The following is a 12,510-nucleotide window of genomic DNA, read 5'->3' as shown; positions in this document are numbered from 1 at the left end:
AAAAATGACAAATTTCACCAAACTGTAACTTGAAGTTAAGTACCTTCAAATTAGCATTCCCTGACCGGGAATCGAACCCGGGCCGCGGCGGTGAGAGCGCCGAATCCTAGCCACTAGACCATCAGGGACAAACTTGCTCAAAGAATAACCAGGTGAAATTACGTTAATAAACCATCACAGTGTCACATAATGTGGTTGAGAAAAATGACAAATTTCACTTCACCGAACGGTAACTTGAAGTTAAGTACCTTCAAATTAGCATTCCCTGACCGGGAATCGAACCCGGGCCACAGCGGTGAGAGCGCCGAATCCTAGCCACTAGACCATCAGGGACAAACTTGCTCAAAGAATAACTAGGTGAAATTACGTTAATAAACCATCACAGTGTCACATAATGTGGTTGAGAAAAATGACAAATTTCACCAAACTGTAACTTGAAGTTAAGTACCTTCAAATTAGCATTCCCTGACCGGGAATCGAACCCGGGCCGCGGCGGTGAGAGCGCCGAATCCTAGCCACTAGACCATCAGGGACAAACTTGCTCAAAGAATAACCAGGTGAAATTACGTTAATAAACCATCACAGTGTCACATAATGTGGTTGAGAAAAGTGACAAATTTCACTTCACCGAACGGTAACTTGAAGTTAAGTACCTTCAAATTAGCATTCCCTGACCGGGAATCGAACCCGGGCCGCGGCGGTGAGAGCCCCGAATGCTAGCCACTAGACCATCAGGGACACACTTGCTCAAAGAATAACTAGGTGAAATTACGTTAATAAACCATCACAGTGTCACATAATGTGGTTGAGAAAAATGACAAATTTCACCAAACTGTAACTTGAAGTTAAGTACCTTCAAATTAGCATTCCCTGACCGGGAATCGAACCCGGGCCGCGGCGGTGAGAGCGCCGAATCCTAGCCACTAGACCATCAGGGACAAACTTGCTCAAAGAATAACTAGGTGAAATTACGTTAATAAACCATCACAGTGTCACATAATGTGGTTGAGAAAAATGACAAATTTCACCAAACTGTAACTTGAAGTTAAGTACCTTCAAATTAGCATTCCCTGACCGGGAATCGAACCCGGGCCGCGGCGGTGAGAGCGCCGAATCCTAGCCACTAGACCATCAGGGACAAACTTGCTCAAAGAATAACTAGGTGAAATTACGTTAATAAACCATCACAGTGTCACATAATGTGGTTGAGAAAAATGACAAATTTCACCAAACTGTAACTTGAAGTTAAGTACCTTCAAATTAGCATTCCCTGACCGGGAATCGAACCCGGGCCGCGGCGGTGAGAGCGCCTAATCCTAGCCACTAGACCATCAGGGACAAACTTGCTCAAAGAATAACCAGGTGAAATTACGTTAATAAACCATCACAGTGTCACATAATGTGGTTGAGAAAAATGACAAATTTCACTTTACCGAACGGTAACTTGAAGTTAAGTACCTTCAAATTAGCATTCCCTGACCGGGAATCGAACCCGGGCCGCGGCGGTGAGAGCGCCGAATCCTAGCCACTAGACCATCAGGGACACACTTGCTCAAAGAATAACTAGGTGAAATTACGTTAATAAACCATCACAGTGTCACATAATGTGGTTGAGAAAAATGACAAATTTCACCAAACTGTAACTTGAAGTTAAGTACCTTCAAATTAGCATTCCCTGACCGGGAATCGAACCCAGGCCGCGGCGGTGAGAGCGCCGAATCCTAGCCACTAGACCATCAGGGACACACTTGCTCAAAGAATAACTAGGTGAAATTACGTTAATAAACCATCACAGTGTCACATAATGTGGTTGAGAAAAATGACAAATTTCACCAAACTGTAACTTGAAGTTAAGTACCTTCAAATTAGCATTCCCTGACCGGGAATCGAACCCGGGCCGCGGCAGTGAGAGCGCCGAATCCTAGCCACTAGACCATCAGGGACAAACTTGCTCAAAGAATAACCAGGTGAAATTACGTTAATAAACCATCACAGTGTCACATAATGTGGTTGAGAAAAATGACAAATTTCACTTCACCGAACGGTAACTTGAAGTTAAGTACCTTCAAATTAGCATTCCCTGACCGGGAATCGAACCCGGGCCACAGCGGTGAGAGCGCCGAATCCTAGCCACTAGACCATCAGGGACAAACTTGCTCAAAGAATAACTAGGTGAAATTACGTTAATAAACCATCACAGTGTCACATAATGTGGTTGAGAAAAATGACAAATTTCACCAAACTGTAACTTGAAGTTAAGTACCTTCAAATTAGCATTCCCTGACCGGGAATCGAACCCGGGCCGCGGCGGTGAGAGCGCCGAATCCTAGCCACTAGACCATCAGGGACAAACTTGCTCAAAGAATAACCAGGTGAAATTACGTTAATAAACCATCACAGTGTCACATAATGTGGTTGAGAAAAATGACAAATTTCACCAAACTGTAACTTGAAGTTAAGTACCTTCAAATTAGCATTCCCTGACCGGGAATCGAACCCGGGCCGCGGCAGTGAGAGCGCCGAATCCTAGCCACTAGACCATCAGGGACAAACTTGCTTAAAGAATAACCAGGTGAAATTACGTTAATAAACCATCACAGTGTCACATAACGTGGTTGAGAAAAATGACAAATTTCACTTCACCGAACGGTAACTTGAAGTTAAGTACCTTCAAATTAGCATTCCCTGACCGGGAATCGAACCCGGGCCGCGGCGGTGAGAGCGCCGAATCCTAGCCACTAGACCATCAGGGACACACTTGCTCAAAGAATAACTAGGTGAAATTACGTTAATAAACCATCACAGTGTCACATAATGTGGTTGAGAAAAATGACAAATTTCACCAAACTGTAACTTGAAGTTAAGTACCTTCAAATTAGCATTCCCTGACCGGGAATCGAACCCTGGCCACGGCGGTGAGAGCGCCGAATCCTAGCCACTAGACCATCAGGGACACACTTGCTCAAAGAATAACTAGGTGAAATTACGTTAATAAACCATCACAGTGTCACATAATGTGGTTGAGAAAAATGACAAATTTCACCAAACTGTAACTTGAAGTTAAGTACCTTCAAATTAGCATTCCCTGACCGGGAATCGAACCCGGGCCGCGGCGGTGAGAGCGCCGAATCCTAGCCACTAGACCATCAGGGACACACTTGCTCAAAGAATAACTAGGTGAAATTACGTTAATAAACCATCACAGTGTCACATAATGTGGTTGAGAAAAATGACAAATTTCACCAAACTGTAACTTGAAGTTAAGTACCTTCAAATTAGCATTCCCTGACCGGGAATCGAACCCGGGCCGCGGCGGTGAGAGCGCCGAATCCTAGCCACTAGACCATCAGGGACAAACTTGCTCAAAGAATAACCAGGTGAAATTACGTTAATAAACCATCACAGTGTCACATAATGTGGTTGAGAAAAATGACAAATTTCTCTTCACCGAACGGTAACTTGAAGTTAAGTACCTTCAAATTAGCATTCCCTGACCGGGAATCGAACCCGGGCCGCGGCGGTGAGAGCACCGAATCCTAGCCACTAGACCATCAGGGACAAACTTGCTCAAAGAATAACTAGTTGAAATTACGTTAATAAACCATCACAGTGTCACATAATGTGGTTGAGAAAAATGACAAATTTCACCAAACTGTAACTTGAAGTTAAGTACCTTCAAATTAGCATTCCCTGACCGGGAATCGAACCCGGGCCGCGGCGGTGAGAGCGCCGAATCCTAGCCACTAGACCATCAGGGACAAACTTGCTCAAAGAATAACTAGGTGAAATTACGTTAATAAACCATCACAGTGTCACATAATGTGGTTGAGAAAAATGACAAATTTCACCAAACTGTAACTTGAAGTTAAGTACCTTCAAATTAGCATTCCCTGACCGGGAATCGAACCCGGGCCGCGGCGGTGAGAGCGCCTAATCCTAGCCACTAGACCATCAGGGACAAACTTGCTCAAAGAATAACCAGGTGAAATTACGTTAATAAACCATCACAGTGTCACATAATGTGGTTGAGAAAAATGACAAATTTCACTTTACCGAACGGTAACTTGAAGTTAAGTACCTTCAAATTAGCATTCCCTGACCGGGAATCGAACCCGGGCCGCGGCGGTGAGAGCGCCGAATCCTAGCCACTAGACCATCAGGGACACACTTGCTCAAAGAATAACTAGGTGAAATTACGTTAATAAACCATCACAGTGTCACATAATGTGGTTGAGAAAAATGACAAATTTCACCAAACTGTAACTTGAAGTTAAGTACCTTCAAATTAGCATTCCCTGACCGGGAATCGAACCCAGGCCGCGGCGGTGAGAGCGCCGAATCCTAGCCACTAGACCATCAGGGACACACTTGCTCAAAGAATAACTAGGTGAAATTACGTTAATAAACCATCACAGTGTCACATAATGTGGTTGAGAAAAATGACAAATTTCACCAAACTGTAACTTGAAGTTAAGTACCTTCAAATTAGCATTCCCTGACCGGGAATCGAACCCGGGCCGCGGCGGTGAGAGCGCCGAATCCTAGCCACTAGACCATCAGGGACAAACTTGCTCAAAGAATAACCAGGTGAAATTACGTTAATAAACCATCACAGTGTCACATAATGTGGTTGAGAAAAATGACAAATTTCACTTCACCGAACGGTAACTTGAAGTTAAGTACCTTCAAATTAGCATTCCCTGACCGGGAATCGAACCCGGGCCACAGCGGTGAGAGCGCCGAATCCTAGCCACTAGACCATCAGGGACAAACTTGCTCAAAGAATAACTAGGTGAAATTACGTTAATAAACCATCACAGTGTCACATAATGTGGTTGAGAAAAATGACAAATTTCACCAAACTGTAACTTGAAGTTAAGTACCTTCAAATTAGCATTCCCTGACCGGGAATCGAACCCGGGCCGCGGCGGTGAGAGCGCCGAATCCTAGCCACTAGACCATCAGGGACAAACTTGCTCAAAGAATAACCAGGTGAAATTACGTTAATAAACCATCACAGTGTCACATAATGTGGTTGAGAAAAATGACAAATTTCACCAAACTGTAACTTGAAGTTAAGTACCTTCAAATTAGCATTCCCTGACCGGGAATCGAACCCGGGCCGCGGCAGTGAGAGCGCCGAATCCTAGCCACTAGACCATCAGGGACAAACTTGCTTAAAGAATAACCAGGTGAAATTACGTTAATAAACCATCACAGTGTCACATAACGTGGTTGAGAAAAATGACAAATTTCACTTCACCGAACGGTAACTTGAAGTTAAGTACCTTCAAATTAGCATTCCCTGACCGGGAATCGAACCCGGGCCGCGGCGGTGAGAGCGCCGAATCCTAGCCACTAGACCATCAGGGACACACTTGCTCAAAGAATAACTAGGTGAAATTACGTTAATAAACCATCACAGTGTCACATAATGTGGTTGAGAAAAATGACAAATTTCACCAAACTGTAACTTGAAGTTAAGTACCTTCAAATTAGCATTCCCTGACCGGGAATCGAACCCTGGCCACGGCGGTGAGAGCGCCGAATCCTAGCCACTAGACCATCAGGGACACACTTGCTCAAAGAATAACTAGGTGAAATTACGTTAATAAACCATCACAGTGTCACATAATGTGGTTGAGAAAAATGACAAATTTCACCAAACTGTAACTTGAAGTTAAGTACCTTCAAATTAGCATTCCCTGACCGGGAATCGAACCCGGGCCGCGGCGGTGAGAGCGCCGAATCCTAGCCACTAGACCATCAGGGACACACTTCCTCAAAGAATAACTAGGTGAAATTACGTTAATAAACCATCACAGTGTCACATAATGTGGTTGAGAAAAATGACAAATTTCACCAAACTGTAACTTGAAGTTAAGTACCTTCAAATTAGCATTCCCTGACCGGGAATCGAACCCGGGCCGCGGCGGTGAGAGCGCCGAATCCTAGCCACTAGACCATCAGGGACAAACTTGCTCAAAGAATAACCAGGTGAAATTACGTTAATAAACCATCACAGTGTCACATAATGTGGTTGAGAAAAATGACAAATTTCTCTTCACCGAACGGTAACTTGAAGTTAAGTACCTTCAAATTAGCATTCCCTGACCGGGAATCGAACCCGGGCCGCGGCGGTGAGAGCACCGAATCCTAGCCACTAGACCATCAGGGACAAACTTGCTCAAAGAATAACTAGTTGAAATTACGTTAATAAACCATCACAGTGTCACATAATGTGGTTGAGAAAAATGACAAATTTCACCAAACTGTAACTTGAAGTTAAGTACCTTCAAATTAGCATTCCCTGACCGGGAATCGAACCCGGGCCGCGGCGGTGAGAGCGCCGAATCCTAGCCACTAGACCATCAGGGACAAACTTGCTCAAAGAATAACCAGGTGAAATTACGTTAATAAACCATCACAGTGTCACATAATGTGGTTGAGAAAAATGACAAATTTCACCAAACTGTAACTTGAAGTTAAGTACCTTCAAATTAGCATTCCCTGACCGGGAATCGAACCCGGGCCGCGGCAGTGAGAGCGCCGAATCCTAGCCACTAGACCATCAGGGACAAACTTGCTTAAAGAATAACCAGGTGAAATTACGTTAATAAACCATCACAGTGTCACATAACGTGGTTGAGAAAAATGACAAATTTCACTTCACCGAACGGTAACTTGAAGTTAAGTACCTTCAAATTAGCATTCCCTGACCGGGAATCGAACCCGGGCCGCGGCGGTGAGAGCGCCGAATCCTAGCCACTAGACCATCAGGGACACACTTGCTCAAAGAATAACTAGGTGAAATTACGTTAATAAACCATCACAGTGTCACATAATGTGGTTGAGAAAAATGACAAATTTCACCAAACTGTAACTTGAAGTTAAGTACCTTCAAATTAGCATTCCCTGACCGGGAATCGAACCCGGGCCGCGGCGGTGAGAGCGCCGAATCCTAGCCACTAGACCATCAGGGACACACATGCTCAAATAATAACTAGGTGAAATTACGTTAATAAACCATCACAGTGTCACATAATGTGGTTGAGAAAAATGACAAATTTCACTTCACCGAACGGTAACTTGAAGTTAAGTACCTTCAAATTAGCATTCCCTGACCGGGAATCGAACCCGGGCCGAGGCGGTGAGAGCGCCGAATCCTAGCCACTAGACCATCAGGGACACACTTGCTCAAAGAATAACTAGGTGAAATTACGTTAATAAACCATCACAGTGTCACATAATGTGGTTGAGAAAAATGACAAATTTCACTTCACCGAACGGTAACTTGAAGTTAAGTACCTTCAAATTAGCATTCCCTGACCGGGAATCGAACCCGGGCCGCGGCGGTGAGAGCGCCGAATCCTAGCCACTAGACCATCAGGGCCACACTTGCTCAAAGAATAACTAGGTGAAATTACGTTAATAAACCATCACAGTGTCACATAATGTGGTTGAGAAAAATGACAAATTTCACCAAACTGTAACTTGAAGTTAAGTACCTTCAAATTAGCATTCCCTGACCGGGAATCAAACCCGGGCCGCGGCGGTGAGAGCGCCGAATCCTAGCCACTAGACCATCAGGGACAAACTTGCTCAAAGAATAACTAGGTGAAATTACGTTAATAAACCATCACAGTGTCACATAATGTGGTTGAGAAAAATGACAAATTTCACCAAACTGTAACTTGAAGTTAAGTACCTTCAAATTAGCATTCCCTGACCGGGAATCGAACCCGGGCCGCGGCGGTGAGAGCGCCTAATCCTAGCCACTAGACCATCAGGGACAAACTTGCTCAAAGAATAACCAGGTGAAATTACGTTAATAAACCATCACAGTGTCACATAATGTGGTTGAGAAAAATGACAAATTTCACTTTACCGAACGGTAACTTGAAGTTAAGTACCTTCAAATTAGCATTCCCTGACCGGGAATCGAACCCGGGCCGCGGCGGTGAGAGCGCCGAATCCTAGCCACTAGACCATCAGGGACACACTTGCTCAAAGAATAACTAGGTGAAATTACGTTAATAAACCATCACAGTGTCACATAATGTGGTTGAGAAAAATGACAAATTTCACCAAACTGTAACTTGAAGTTAAGTACCTTCAAATTAGCATTCCCTGACCGGGAATCGAACCCAGGCCGCGGCGGTGAGAGCGCCGAATCCTAGCCACTAGACCATCAGGGACACACTTGCTCAAAGAATAACTAGGTGAAATTACGTTAATAAACCATCACAGTGTCACATAATGTGGTTGAGAAAAATGACAAATTTCACCAAACTGTAACTTGAAGTTAAGTACCTTCAAATTAGCATTCCCTGACCGGGAATCGAACCCGGGCCGCGGCGGTGAGAGCGCCGAATCCTAGCCACTAGACCATCAGGGACAAACTTGCTCAAAGAATAACCAGGTGAAATTACGTTAATAAACCATCACAGTGTCACATAATGTGGTTGAGAAAAATGACAAATTTCACTTCACCGAACGGTAACTTGAAGTTAAGTACCTTCAAATTAGCATTCCCTGACCGGGAATCGAACCCGGGCCACAGCGGTGAGAGCGCCGAATCCTAGCCACTAGACCATCAGGGACAAACTTGCTCAAAGAATAACTAGGTGAAATTACGTTAATAAACCATCACAGTGTCACATAATGTGGTTGAGAAAAATGACAAATTTCACCAAACTGTAACTTGAAGTTAAGTACCTTCAAATTAGCATTCCCTGACCGGGAATCGAACCCGGGCCGCGGCGGTGAGAGCGCCGAATCCTAGCCACTAGACCATCAGGGACAAACTTGCTCAAAGAATAACCAGGTGAAATTACGTTAATAAACCATCACAGTGTCACATAATGTGGTTGAGAAAAATGACAAATTTCACCAAACTGTAACTTGAAGTTAAGTACCTTCAAATTAGCATTCCCTGACCGGGAATCGAACCCGGGCCGCGGCAGTGAGAGCGCCGAATCCTAGCCACTAGACCATCAGGGACAAACTTGCTTAAAGAATAACCAGGTGAAATTACGTTAATAAACCATCACAGTGTCACATAACGTGGTTGAGAAAAATGACAAATTTCACTTCACCGAACGGTAACTTGAAGTTAAGTACCTTCAAATTAGCATTCCCTGACCGGGAATCGAACCCGGGCCGCGGCGGTGAGAGCGCCGAATCCTAGCCACTAGACCATCAGGGACACACTTGCTCAAAGAATAACTAGGTGAAATTACGTTAATAAACCATCACAGTGTCACATAATGTGGTTGAGAAAAATGACAAATTTCACTTCACCGAACGGTAACTTGAAGTTAAGTACCTTCAAATTAGCATTCCCTGACCGGGAATCGAACCCGGGCCACAGCGGTGAGAGCGCCGAATCCTAGCCACTAGACCATCAGGGACAAACTTGCTCAAAGAATAACTAGGTGAAATTACGTTAATAAACCATCACAGTGTCACATAATGTGGTTGAGAAAAATGACAAATTTCACCAAACTGTAACTTGAAGTTAAGTACCTTCAAATTAGCATTCCCTGACCGGGAATCGAACCCGGGCCGCGGCGGTGAGAGCGCCGAATCCTAGCCACTAGACCATCAGGGACAAACTTGCTCAAAGAATAACCAGGTGAAATTACGTTAATAAACCATCACAGTGTCACATAATGTGGTTGAGAAAAATGACAAATTTCACCAAACTGTAACTTGAAGTTAAGTACCTTCAAATTAGCATTCCCTGACCGGGAATCGAACCCGGGCCGCGGCAGTGAGAGCGCCGAATCCTAGCCACTAGACCATCAGGGACAAACTTGCTTAAAGAATAACCAGGTGAAATTACGTTAATAAACCATCACAGTGTCACATAACGTGGTTGAGAAAAATGACAAATTTCACTTCACCGAACGGTAACTTGAAGTTAAGTACCTTCAAATTAGCATTCCCTGACCGGGAATCGAACCCGGGCCGCGGCGGTGAGAGCGCCGAATCCTAGCCACTAGACCATCAGGGACACACTTGCTCAAAGAATAACTAGGTGAAATTACGTTAATAAACCATCACAGTGTCACATAATGTGGTTGAGAAAAATGACAAATTTCACCAAACTGTAACTTGAAGTTAAGTACCTTCAAATTAGCATTCCCTGACCGGGAATCGAACCCTGGCCACGGCGGTGAGAGCGCCGAATCCTAGCCACTAGACCATCAGGGACACACTTGCTCAAAGAATAACTAGGTGAAATTACGTTAATAAACCATCACAGTGTCACATAATGTGGTTGAGAAAAATGACAAATTTCACCAAACTGTAACTTGAAGTTAAGTACCTTCAAATTAGCATTCCCTGACCGGGAATCGAACCCGGGCCGCGGCGGTGAGAGCGCCGAATCCTAGCCACTAGACCATCAGGGACACACTTGCTCAAAGAATAACTAGGTGAAATTACGTTAATAAACCATCACAGTGTCACATAATGTGGTTGAGAAAAATGACAAATTTCACTAAACTGTAACTTGAAGTTAAGTACCTTCAAATTAGCATTCCCTGACCGGGAATCGAACCCGGGCCGCGGCGGTGAGAGCGCCGAATCCTAGCCACTAGACCATCAGGGACAAACTTGCTCAAAGAATAACCAGGTGAAATTACGTTAATAAACCATCACAGTGTCACATAATGTGGTTGAGAAAAATGACAAATTTCTCTTCACCGAACGGTAACTTGAAGTTAAGTACCTTCAAATTAGCATTCCCTGACCGGGAATCGAACCCGGGCCGCGGCGGTGAGAGCACCGAATCCTAGCCACTAGACCATCAGGGACAAACTTGCTCAAAGAATAACTAGTTGAAATTACGTTAATAAACCATCACAGTGTCACATAATGTGGTTGAGAAAAATGACAAATTTCACCAAACTGTAACTTGAAGTTAAGTACCTTCAAATTAGCATTCCCTGACCGGGAATCGAACCCGGGCCGCGGCGGTGAGAGCGCCGAATCCTAGCCACTAGACCATCAGGGACAAACTTGCTCAAAGAATAACCAGGTGAAATTACGTTAATAAACCATCACAGTGTCACATAATGTGGTTGAGAAAAATGACAAATTTCACCAAACTGTAACTTGAAGTTAAGTACCTTCAAATTAGCATTCCCTGACCGGGAATCGAACCCGGGCCGCGGCAGTGAGAGCGCCGAATCCTAGCCACTAGACCATCAGGGACAAACTTGCTTAAAGAATAACCAGGTGAAATTACGTTAATAAACCATCACAGTGTCACATAACGTGGTTGAGAAAAATGACAAATTTCACTTCACCGAACGGTAACTTGAAGTTAAGTACCTTCAAATTAGCATTCCCTGACAGGGAATCGAACCCGGGCCGCGGCGGTGAGAGCGCCGAATCCTAGCCACTAGACCATCAGGGACACACCTGCTCAAAGAATAACTAGGTGAAATTACGTTAATAAACCATCACAGTGTCACATAATGTGGTTGAGAAAAATGACAAATTTCACCAAACTGTAACTTGAAGTTAAGTACCTTCAAATTAGCATTCCCTGACCGGGAATCGAACCCGGGCCGCGGCGGTGAGAGCGCCGAATCCTAGCCACTAGACCATCAGTGACACACATGCTCAAATAATAACTAGGTGAAATTACGTTAATAAACCATCACAGTGTCACATAATGTGGTTGAGAAAAATGACAAATTTCACTTCACCGAACGGTAACTTGAAGTTAAGTACCTTCAAATTAGCATTCCCTGACCGGGAATCGAACCCGGGCCGAGGCGGTGAGAGCGCCGAATCCTAGCCACTAGAACATCAGGGACACACTTGCTCAAAGAATAACTAGGTGAAATTACGTTAATAAACCATCACAGTGTCACATAATGTGGTTGAGAAAAATGACAAATTTCACTTCACCGAACGGTAACTTGAAGTTAAGTACCTTCAAATTAGCATTCCCTGACCGGGAATCGAACCCGGGCCGCGGCGGTGAGAGCGCCGAATCCTAGCCACTAGACCATCAGGGACACACTTGCTCAAAGAATAACTAGGTGAAATTACGTTAATAATCCATCACAGTGTCACATAATATGGTTGAGAAAAATGACAAATTTCACCAAACTGTAACTTGAAGTTAAGTACCTTCAAATTAGCATTCCCTGACCGGGAATCGAACCCAGGCCGCGGCGGTGAGAGCGCCGAATCCTAGCCACTAGACCATCAGGGACAAACTTGCTCAAAGAATAACTAGGTGAAATTACGTTAATAAACCATCACAGTGTCACATAATGTGGTTGAGAAAAATGACAAATTTCACCAAACTGTAACTTGAAGTTAAGTACCTTCAAATTAGCATTCCCTGACCAGGAATCGAACCTGGGCCGCGGCAGTGAGAGCGCCGAATCCTAGCCACTAGACCATCAGGGACACACTTGCTCAAAGAATAACTAGGTGAAATTACGTTAATAAACCATCACAGTGTCACATAATGTGGTTGAG

General features: G+C 44.3%; 60 non-coding genes across 60 annotated transcripts; all 60 read right to left on the bottom strand.

Annotated features, from left to right (window-relative positions):
• Positions 1–56: 56 nt before the first annotated feature.
• trnae-cuc (transfer RNA glutamic acid (anticodon CUC)) lies at positions 57–128 on the bottom strand. The gene has a single exon. It is a non-coding gene; the product is annotated as a tRNA-Glu (tRNA).
• A 133-nt stretch (positions 129–261) lies between these two features.
• Positions 262–333, bottom strand: trnae-cuc (transfer RNA glutamic acid (anticodon CUC)). Its single transcript has one exon. It is a non-coding gene; the product is annotated as a tRNA-Glu (tRNA).
• Positions 334–461: 128 nt separating this feature from the next.
• On the bottom strand, positions 462–533 carry trnae-cuc (transfer RNA glutamic acid (anticodon CUC)). The gene has a single exon. It is a non-coding gene; the product is annotated as a tRNA-Glu (tRNA).
• Positions 534–866: 333 nt separating this feature from the next.
• On the bottom strand, positions 867–938 carry trnae-cuc (transfer RNA glutamic acid (anticodon CUC)). The gene has a single exon. It is a non-coding gene; the product is annotated as a tRNA-Glu (tRNA).
• Positions 939–1,066: 128 nt separating this feature from the next.
• Positions 1,067–1,138, bottom strand: trnae-cuc (transfer RNA glutamic acid (anticodon CUC)). Its single transcript has one exon. It is a non-coding gene; the product is annotated as a tRNA-Glu (tRNA).
• Positions 1,139–1,266: 128 nt separating this feature from the next.
• Positions 1,267–1,338, bottom strand: trnae-cuc (transfer RNA glutamic acid (anticodon CUC)). Its single transcript has one exon. It is a non-coding gene; the product is annotated as a tRNA-Glu (tRNA).
• Positions 1,339–1,471: 133 nt separating this feature from the next.
• On the bottom strand, positions 1,472–1,543 carry trnae-cuc (transfer RNA glutamic acid (anticodon CUC)). Its single transcript has one exon. It is a non-coding gene; the product is annotated as a tRNA-Glu (tRNA).
• A 128-nt stretch (positions 1,544–1,671) lies between these two features.
• trnae-cuc (transfer RNA glutamic acid (anticodon CUC)) lies at positions 1,672–1,743 on the bottom strand. Its single transcript has one exon. It is a non-coding gene; the product is annotated as a tRNA-Glu (tRNA).
• A 128-nt stretch (positions 1,744–1,871) lies between these two features.
• Positions 1,872–1,943, bottom strand: trnae-cuc (transfer RNA glutamic acid (anticodon CUC)). Its single transcript has one exon. It is a non-coding gene; the product is annotated as a tRNA-Glu (tRNA).
• Positions 1,944–2,076: 133 nt separating this feature from the next.
• Positions 2,077–2,148, bottom strand: trnae-cuc (transfer RNA glutamic acid (anticodon CUC)). Its single transcript has one exon. It is a non-coding gene; the product is annotated as a tRNA-Glu (tRNA).
• Positions 2,149–2,276: 128 nt separating this feature from the next.
• trnae-cuc (transfer RNA glutamic acid (anticodon CUC)) lies at positions 2,277–2,348 on the bottom strand. Its single transcript has one exon. It is a non-coding gene; the product is annotated as a tRNA-Glu (tRNA).
• A 128-nt stretch (positions 2,349–2,476) lies between these two features.
• Positions 2,477–2,548, bottom strand: trnae-cuc (transfer RNA glutamic acid (anticodon CUC)). The gene has a single exon. It is a non-coding gene; the product is annotated as a tRNA-Glu (tRNA).
• A 133-nt stretch (positions 2,549–2,681) lies between these two features.
• Positions 2,682–2,753, bottom strand: trnae-cuc (transfer RNA glutamic acid (anticodon CUC)). Its single transcript has one exon. It is a non-coding gene; the product is annotated as a tRNA-Glu (tRNA).
• A 128-nt stretch (positions 2,754–2,881) lies between these two features.
• Positions 2,882–2,953, bottom strand: trnae-cuc (transfer RNA glutamic acid (anticodon CUC)). The gene has a single exon. It is a non-coding gene; the product is annotated as a tRNA-Glu (tRNA).
• Positions 2,954–3,081: 128 nt separating this feature from the next.
• Positions 3,082–3,153, bottom strand: trnae-cuc (transfer RNA glutamic acid (anticodon CUC)). Its single transcript has one exon. It is a non-coding gene; the product is annotated as a tRNA-Glu (tRNA).
• Positions 3,154–3,281: 128 nt separating this feature from the next.
• trnae-cuc (transfer RNA glutamic acid (anticodon CUC)) lies at positions 3,282–3,353 on the bottom strand. Its single transcript has one exon. It is a non-coding gene; the product is annotated as a tRNA-Glu (tRNA).
• Positions 3,354–3,486: 133 nt separating this feature from the next.
• trnae-cuc (transfer RNA glutamic acid (anticodon CUC)) lies at positions 3,487–3,558 on the bottom strand. The gene has a single exon. It is a non-coding gene; the product is annotated as a tRNA-Glu (tRNA).
• A 128-nt stretch (positions 3,559–3,686) lies between these two features.
• Positions 3,687–3,758, bottom strand: trnae-cuc (transfer RNA glutamic acid (anticodon CUC)). Its single transcript has one exon. It is a non-coding gene; the product is annotated as a tRNA-Glu (tRNA).
• A 128-nt stretch (positions 3,759–3,886) lies between these two features.
• On the bottom strand, positions 3,887–3,958 carry trnae-cuc (transfer RNA glutamic acid (anticodon CUC)). Its single transcript has one exon. It is a non-coding gene; the product is annotated as a tRNA-Glu (tRNA).
• A 133-nt stretch (positions 3,959–4,091) lies between these two features.
• On the bottom strand, positions 4,092–4,163 carry trnae-cuc (transfer RNA glutamic acid (anticodon CUC)). Its single transcript has one exon. It is a non-coding gene; the product is annotated as a tRNA-Glu (tRNA).
• A 128-nt stretch (positions 4,164–4,291) lies between these two features.
• trnae-cuc (transfer RNA glutamic acid (anticodon CUC)) lies at positions 4,292–4,363 on the bottom strand. The gene has a single exon. It is a non-coding gene; the product is annotated as a tRNA-Glu (tRNA).
• A 128-nt stretch (positions 4,364–4,491) lies between these two features.
• On the bottom strand, positions 4,492–4,563 carry trnae-cuc (transfer RNA glutamic acid (anticodon CUC)). Its single transcript has one exon. It is a non-coding gene; the product is annotated as a tRNA-Glu (tRNA).
• Positions 4,564–4,696: 133 nt separating this feature from the next.
• On the bottom strand, positions 4,697–4,768 carry trnae-cuc (transfer RNA glutamic acid (anticodon CUC)). Its single transcript has one exon. It is a non-coding gene; the product is annotated as a tRNA-Glu (tRNA).
• Positions 4,769–4,896: 128 nt separating this feature from the next.
• On the bottom strand, positions 4,897–4,968 carry trnae-cuc (transfer RNA glutamic acid (anticodon CUC)). The gene has a single exon. It is a non-coding gene; the product is annotated as a tRNA-Glu (tRNA).
• A 128-nt stretch (positions 4,969–5,096) lies between these two features.
• trnae-cuc (transfer RNA glutamic acid (anticodon CUC)) lies at positions 5,097–5,168 on the bottom strand. The gene has a single exon. It is a non-coding gene; the product is annotated as a tRNA-Glu (tRNA).
• A 133-nt stretch (positions 5,169–5,301) lies between these two features.
• trnae-cuc (transfer RNA glutamic acid (anticodon CUC)) lies at positions 5,302–5,373 on the bottom strand. The gene has a single exon. It is a non-coding gene; the product is annotated as a tRNA-Glu (tRNA).
• Positions 5,374–5,501: 128 nt separating this feature from the next.
• On the bottom strand, positions 5,502–5,573 carry trnae-cuc (transfer RNA glutamic acid (anticodon CUC)). The gene has a single exon. It is a non-coding gene; the product is annotated as a tRNA-Glu (tRNA).
• A 128-nt stretch (positions 5,574–5,701) lies between these two features.
• On the bottom strand, positions 5,702–5,773 carry trnae-cuc (transfer RNA glutamic acid (anticodon CUC)). Its single transcript has one exon. It is a non-coding gene; the product is annotated as a tRNA-Glu (tRNA).
• Positions 5,774–5,901: 128 nt separating this feature from the next.
• On the bottom strand, positions 5,902–5,973 carry trnae-cuc (transfer RNA glutamic acid (anticodon CUC)). Its single transcript has one exon. It is a non-coding gene; the product is annotated as a tRNA-Glu (tRNA).
• Positions 5,974–6,106: 133 nt separating this feature from the next.
• On the bottom strand, positions 6,107–6,178 carry trnae-cuc (transfer RNA glutamic acid (anticodon CUC)). Its single transcript has one exon. It is a non-coding gene; the product is annotated as a tRNA-Glu (tRNA).
• Positions 6,179–6,306: 128 nt separating this feature from the next.
• trnae-cuc (transfer RNA glutamic acid (anticodon CUC)) lies at positions 6,307–6,378 on the bottom strand. Its single transcript has one exon. It is a non-coding gene; the product is annotated as a tRNA-Glu (tRNA).
• Positions 6,379–6,506: 128 nt separating this feature from the next.
• Positions 6,507–6,578, bottom strand: trnae-cuc (transfer RNA glutamic acid (anticodon CUC)). Its single transcript has one exon. It is a non-coding gene; the product is annotated as a tRNA-Glu (tRNA).
• A 133-nt stretch (positions 6,579–6,711) lies between these two features.
• Positions 6,712–6,783, bottom strand: trnae-cuc (transfer RNA glutamic acid (anticodon CUC)). Its single transcript has one exon. It is a non-coding gene; the product is annotated as a tRNA-Glu (tRNA).
• Positions 6,784–6,911: 128 nt separating this feature from the next.
• Positions 6,912–6,983, bottom strand: trnae-cuc (transfer RNA glutamic acid (anticodon CUC)). The gene has a single exon. It is a non-coding gene; the product is annotated as a tRNA-Glu (tRNA).
• A 133-nt stretch (positions 6,984–7,116) lies between these two features.
• Positions 7,117–7,188, bottom strand: trnae-cuc (transfer RNA glutamic acid (anticodon CUC)). Its single transcript has one exon. It is a non-coding gene; the product is annotated as a tRNA-Glu (tRNA).
• Positions 7,189–7,321: 133 nt separating this feature from the next.
• trnae-cuc (transfer RNA glutamic acid (anticodon CUC)) lies at positions 7,322–7,393 on the bottom strand. Its single transcript has one exon. It is a non-coding gene; the product is annotated as a tRNA-Glu (tRNA).
• Positions 7,394–7,521: 128 nt separating this feature from the next.
• On the bottom strand, positions 7,522–7,593 carry trnae-cuc (transfer RNA glutamic acid (anticodon CUC)). The gene has a single exon. It is a non-coding gene; the product is annotated as a tRNA-Glu (tRNA).
• Positions 7,594–7,721: 128 nt separating this feature from the next.
• trnae-cuc (transfer RNA glutamic acid (anticodon CUC)) lies at positions 7,722–7,793 on the bottom strand. The gene has a single exon. It is a non-coding gene; the product is annotated as a tRNA-Glu (tRNA).
• A 133-nt stretch (positions 7,794–7,926) lies between these two features.
• trnae-cuc (transfer RNA glutamic acid (anticodon CUC)) lies at positions 7,927–7,998 on the bottom strand. The gene has a single exon. It is a non-coding gene; the product is annotated as a tRNA-Glu (tRNA).
• A 128-nt stretch (positions 7,999–8,126) lies between these two features.
• On the bottom strand, positions 8,127–8,198 carry trnae-cuc (transfer RNA glutamic acid (anticodon CUC)). Its single transcript has one exon. It is a non-coding gene; the product is annotated as a tRNA-Glu (tRNA).
• A 128-nt stretch (positions 8,199–8,326) lies between these two features.
• trnae-cuc (transfer RNA glutamic acid (anticodon CUC)) lies at positions 8,327–8,398 on the bottom strand. The gene has a single exon. It is a non-coding gene; the product is annotated as a tRNA-Glu (tRNA).
• Positions 8,399–8,531: 133 nt separating this feature from the next.
• On the bottom strand, positions 8,532–8,603 carry trnae-cuc (transfer RNA glutamic acid (anticodon CUC)). The gene has a single exon. It is a non-coding gene; the product is annotated as a tRNA-Glu (tRNA).
• A 128-nt stretch (positions 8,604–8,731) lies between these two features.
• trnae-cuc (transfer RNA glutamic acid (anticodon CUC)) lies at positions 8,732–8,803 on the bottom strand. Its single transcript has one exon. It is a non-coding gene; the product is annotated as a tRNA-Glu (tRNA).
• Positions 8,804–8,931: 128 nt separating this feature from the next.
• Positions 8,932–9,003, bottom strand: trnae-cuc (transfer RNA glutamic acid (anticodon CUC)). Its single transcript has one exon. It is a non-coding gene; the product is annotated as a tRNA-Glu (tRNA).
• A 133-nt stretch (positions 9,004–9,136) lies between these two features.
• trnae-cuc (transfer RNA glutamic acid (anticodon CUC)) lies at positions 9,137–9,208 on the bottom strand. The gene has a single exon. It is a non-coding gene; the product is annotated as a tRNA-Glu (tRNA).
• A 133-nt stretch (positions 9,209–9,341) lies between these two features.
• On the bottom strand, positions 9,342–9,413 carry trnae-cuc (transfer RNA glutamic acid (anticodon CUC)). Its single transcript has one exon. It is a non-coding gene; the product is annotated as a tRNA-Glu (tRNA).
• Positions 9,414–9,541: 128 nt separating this feature from the next.
• trnae-cuc (transfer RNA glutamic acid (anticodon CUC)) lies at positions 9,542–9,613 on the bottom strand. Its single transcript has one exon. It is a non-coding gene; the product is annotated as a tRNA-Glu (tRNA).
• Positions 9,614–9,741: 128 nt separating this feature from the next.
• trnae-cuc (transfer RNA glutamic acid (anticodon CUC)) lies at positions 9,742–9,813 on the bottom strand. Its single transcript has one exon. It is a non-coding gene; the product is annotated as a tRNA-Glu (tRNA).
• Positions 9,814–9,946: 133 nt separating this feature from the next.
• trnae-cuc (transfer RNA glutamic acid (anticodon CUC)) lies at positions 9,947–10,018 on the bottom strand. The gene has a single exon. It is a non-coding gene; the product is annotated as a tRNA-Glu (tRNA).
• Positions 10,019–10,146: 128 nt separating this feature from the next.
• Positions 10,147–10,218, bottom strand: trnae-cuc (transfer RNA glutamic acid (anticodon CUC)). The gene has a single exon. It is a non-coding gene; the product is annotated as a tRNA-Glu (tRNA).
• Positions 10,219–10,346: 128 nt separating this feature from the next.
• trnae-cuc (transfer RNA glutamic acid (anticodon CUC)) lies at positions 10,347–10,418 on the bottom strand. The gene has a single exon. It is a non-coding gene; the product is annotated as a tRNA-Glu (tRNA).
• Positions 10,419–10,546: 128 nt separating this feature from the next.
• Positions 10,547–10,618, bottom strand: trnae-cuc (transfer RNA glutamic acid (anticodon CUC)). Its single transcript has one exon. It is a non-coding gene; the product is annotated as a tRNA-Glu (tRNA).
• A 133-nt stretch (positions 10,619–10,751) lies between these two features.
• trnae-cuc (transfer RNA glutamic acid (anticodon CUC)) lies at positions 10,752–10,823 on the bottom strand. Its single transcript has one exon. It is a non-coding gene; the product is annotated as a tRNA-Glu (tRNA).
• Positions 10,824–10,951: 128 nt separating this feature from the next.
• Positions 10,952–11,023, bottom strand: trnae-cuc (transfer RNA glutamic acid (anticodon CUC)). Its single transcript has one exon. It is a non-coding gene; the product is annotated as a tRNA-Glu (tRNA).
• Positions 11,024–11,151: 128 nt separating this feature from the next.
• Positions 11,152–11,223, bottom strand: trnae-cuc (transfer RNA glutamic acid (anticodon CUC)). Its single transcript has one exon. It is a non-coding gene; the product is annotated as a tRNA-Glu (tRNA).
• Positions 11,224–11,356: 133 nt separating this feature from the next.
• On the bottom strand, positions 11,357–11,428 carry trnae-cuc (transfer RNA glutamic acid (anticodon CUC)). The gene has a single exon. It is a non-coding gene; the product is annotated as a tRNA-Glu (tRNA).
• Positions 11,429–11,556: 128 nt separating this feature from the next.
• trnae-cuc (transfer RNA glutamic acid (anticodon CUC)) lies at positions 11,557–11,628 on the bottom strand. Its single transcript has one exon. It is a non-coding gene; the product is annotated as a tRNA-Glu (tRNA).
• A 338-nt stretch (positions 11,629–11,966) lies between these two features.
• trnae-cuc (transfer RNA glutamic acid (anticodon CUC)) lies at positions 11,967–12,038 on the bottom strand. The gene has a single exon. It is a non-coding gene; the product is annotated as a tRNA-Glu (tRNA).
• Positions 12,039–12,166: 128 nt separating this feature from the next.
• On the bottom strand, positions 12,167–12,238 carry trnae-cuc (transfer RNA glutamic acid (anticodon CUC)). Its single transcript has one exon. It is a non-coding gene; the product is annotated as a tRNA-Glu (tRNA).
• A 128-nt stretch (positions 12,239–12,366) lies between these two features.
• On the bottom strand, positions 12,367–12,438 carry trnae-cuc (transfer RNA glutamic acid (anticodon CUC)). Its single transcript has one exon. It is a non-coding gene; the product is annotated as a tRNA-Glu (tRNA).
• Positions 12,439–12,510: the final 72 nt, after the last annotated feature.

Source organism: Anarhichas minor, unplaced genomic scaffold, assembly GCF_050575085.1.
Source record: "Anarhichas minor isolate MPS153535 unplaced genomic scaffold, ASM5057508v1 ptg000045l, whole genome shotgun sequence".
In the NCBI taxonomy this organism is placed as follows: domain Eukaryota; kingdom Metazoa; phylum Chordata; class Actinopteri; order Perciformes; family Anarhichadidae; genus Anarhichas; species Anarhichas minor.
This window is presented reverse-complemented; position numbering and strand designations above follow the sequence as displayed.